General features: G+C 34.1%; 1 pseudogene; it reads left to right on the plus strand.

Annotated features, from left to right (window-relative positions):
* Positions 1 to 789: 789 nt before the first annotated feature.
* LOC134260421 (uncharacterized) lies at positions 790 to 2,743 on the plus strand (annotated as a pseudogene).
* The last annotated feature ends 1,113 nt before the right edge of the window (positions 2,744 to 3,856 follow it).

Raw genomic sequence — 3,856 nt, forward strand, 5'->3', positions numbered from 1 at the left:
GTAAAGAAGTTTTTTCAAAAAAAATCATGTGTTTTCACTATATATAATAAATAGAGCCCCCCCCTAACACAAAAGTAAATTTGATTGAAATTGGTTCAGTGGTTTCAGAGAAGAAACTGAAAATGTTCAAATGTCAACTCACGACGAAGAGAGGACGAAAACGGATAGCAATAGGTCACCTGAGTTTACTCAGATGACCTAATTATGGTGCGTAACAACTGATCAAGACATATAAATTCCCTGTTTTTTGTCATTAGGAATACAACCCTAAAACATATGTCCGGGTCAGTGTTCAAGGGACTGTGTGATAAACTTGGGACTTCACAGGTGGTGGCCATGAGAAGAGATGTGATGGACATCAGTGATATGGTGGAAACTCGATTAGGGAGAACAAGTGGTGAGAATAGTGTGATGACGAGTGGAAGTCATAAAGAAGGATTCAGACTGGAAGGATCAGATATAGACATGATGTTATGGCTAAATGGTCACCGTGTGATCTGGGAATTATCTCAGTCTCGGTATTACAACACACAAAGACAAACACTAATTCTCTGTGACTGTTCTGAAAGTCCACCAGGATACACTTTGCTAAATTTACTGTCACTAAGCATGGACAGACATGTCCAGAGGGCTTGTATTAGAATGAATAACAAATATTACATATGAGTTCGGAATACAGAAAGATTTGGTGTTCATACCTATCTGACTCCGTTCCACATGGACCCTGTGTCAGTGGGGTTTATTTTGGGAAAAGGAATATGATTCTTCAGGTGAAATAGAGTATGATTTGGCCAAATGTTTTGCTTGTGACTTTTGGCCTCCACCTGCTGCGTCCTGGAAAGACAGATGTCACTTGTGGCCCAAGTCTCATATTGTTTCCGAGATAGTAAAAAATGGATGTCACCTTGTAGCAATAGGACATACATCAGGACATCATGTGCACAATGAATGGAGAATTTCTTTCTCTCTAGCAGAACATAAACTTGTGCGTGCTATGAATCACTGTCAATTCTTAACTTATGGCTTGCTGAAATTGTTCTTAAAAGAAATAATTAACAATGATAATGCCATAAGTACTGGTGACAAATTACTGTGTTCCTACCATATGAAGACAGCTGTTTTCTGGGTGGCACAACGAAATACAATACCTACTGGTGTCCACAAAATCTCCTGGAGTGTTTCTGGGTCTGCTTTAAACTCATCCTCAAGTGGGTGTATGAGGGAGTCTGTCCTAACTTCTTCATTCCACAAAACAACATGTTTCTGAGTAAAGTCCATGGTGAAGCACAGCTTCAGCTATTTATAAGACTGTATGGATTGTATGAGAAAGGTTTAGCATTCCTTCTAAATAGTCCCTCCATTAGGTCTTGCATTATAAATGTCCTTCACAACCCCCATCTCTCCATCTGTACAGATGAACATACTCTGATTTCTGAGACTGAGTTTGATATTCAACTATTAGGGGAGTTAGACACACATGACGCAATTTCACTTTACATACCAAACCTAAAATATTGTATGAAGTTCCTACATATAATAGAACAGATGATGGGTTCACCCCGCCTGACACAGTACCAAGTCTTGATGCTGCAGAAATTTACAACATCTGTCCTTCAGCAAACTGTTTTTATAATAGACAGGGAAACTTACATACATAAAAACAAACTTAGGTATAGAGCTAACAAAATCTCCTGTTACATGCTGAAATTAGCGGCTAAGTTTGGTTGTATTTCTGACATGATGTACATAGCAATGTATTATTATAAGACACTTAGATTCATGGAAGCTTTATCTATTATAGAGATAATCAAGGCCAAGTTAACACAGCCTTATGTTATTCATAGATATGTAGATACAGAGTTGTATACTGAGGCTGTAGGGGGACAGTCCTGGTCTACAAAGATGAGACAGGCTGTAGCACTGGATATCAGACTTTACCATAGAATCCATTACATCAGTGAATTGATACCTGAACAACAGTCTGCTCTACAGAACTACCGGCCAGCATTAAACATCCCACCATTTGTAATGTTATACATGCTAGAGATCTTGTGCTACAGACATGTAGACACACGGAGAGTACAAACAGCTCTAGATGATCTACAGACCCTAGTCCACGATGATCAGGGACAGTTTACACCTTTACTCTCCAGAGACATATCGTGGCAGATTCTGGGGATCTGTCAGCAGGTGACAGGGAACCTCCAGGCTGCTCTAGACTCATACCAACAATCTCTCAGACAAAGACCATTTCACAAAATACAGACAGCTACAGAAATGAGAATTCAGAGAACTTCACACTAAGATGTCTAGATTAGTAAAATAAATGAGACATTTTTGTAGAATCCTATCTGGTACAATTATCAATTTGAAATTTTCTTCTTCATTTTGTAAATGTCCATTTAATTGATTTTAAAATCACAAAACATTTTAAAAATTTAAAGAAGTTTAGCACATCCTTGTGTAAATATAGAAGATGAAATACACTTCCAGAAATCTGAATGTTACATTGTCATTTTTTTTATTCATATCCACTGAAAAATGTGAACTTGAATGCATCTGTTGTGTAAAACAGATTTTGATTGATTGGCTAAAGCACTGGTGTTTGAGGCATTAGGGAGAGTTAAAGTTTTTGAAATCACAATAGTTCAAAAAATAATAATGGTCACAAAAATGCTGATTACACAAAACAAATATTGCAAAATACTGATTTATAGTTTTTAAGCTTCGTCAGTTTACATTGGTTTTGATCGGTAATAATATTTATTTTCATTCAGTAATTGTTGAGAAGACTCATTGCATATAATAATTTGAAAATAGCATGCCTAAAAACAAAAGTGCATTTTGTTCAAATTTAAATTGATCTTGATTAACTATTTTTTTTTTTATTAATCTATTTTTTTACATGTTGATTTTGTAAGTAATTTCCCATTTCGCATTTCAGAGTATCAAATACAAGTAAGTTATGATTTTCTATATCAAATATATCTAATTCATCTGTATCAATACAAAAGGATAAATTCTTTCTATAATTCTATAATGTTCTTCATTGCATCAAAATTCTTTAATGATTGTAAATGAATAAAAATATTCTTAATTGATTATTACTTAATACAAATTCTTTATTGGCTATATCTTAATGAAAAAAAAATTCCTTAATTATTATAAATTAATCACAATTCGTAAATGATTTTAAGTTAATCATATTTTTGATTAATCATAACTCCATCAAAATTTTCAATTTATTATAATTGAACCAATGTGCCCATTCTCAGTACGGATTATTCTGACCACTACCTGTCCTTAAACATATTTTCCCGGAAATTCCAAAGCTTACAAAACCGCCCTGTTACCAAAATAGCAAGAAAACATTGTATTTTTAGGGTATTTTTCATTTGTAACAAGATGCAAAAATATTAGAAATTATTTCAACGCTTATGTTATCGTAGGATATGGAGCCAAGTTAATTTTTTTATAAACAGATGACAACAAAATGTGATTTTCAACATATTTTATGGTGATTTCATTTTTAACAATATCCAGATTGCAAAAAGTCTTTAGTTAGATTTTGCAGCTTCCCCTTTCTTAAAGATCCCCCTTCGTTACCTTTGACTGAAATCAAAAATCATCTCCGTGCGTTCTTTACACGACTTTTTTCCAAATTATGATTTTCATACAATAACAGTTATCAAATAATAACGCGTACACTAAGTGTCAGTATTCATAAATGCATATTTTTTGTCAATCGACGTAGTGAAATTTGTGAATACTGATAATAAATCCGAAGTATTTGATCATGGTAGATGGTTTAGCCTGACAAACTTCTGATGTATATGTATCAGTATCTTAGATATAA

Source organism: Saccostrea cucullata, unplaced genomic scaffold (genome assembly GCF_032062105.1).
Source record: "Saccostrea cucullata isolate Sc308-1 unplaced genomic scaffold, CSIRO_AGI_Scuc_v1 ctg18588, whole genome shotgun sequence".
NCBI classification, from domain to species: Eukaryota; Metazoa; Mollusca; class Bivalvia; order Ostreida; family Ostreidae; genus Saccostrea; species Saccostrea cuccullata.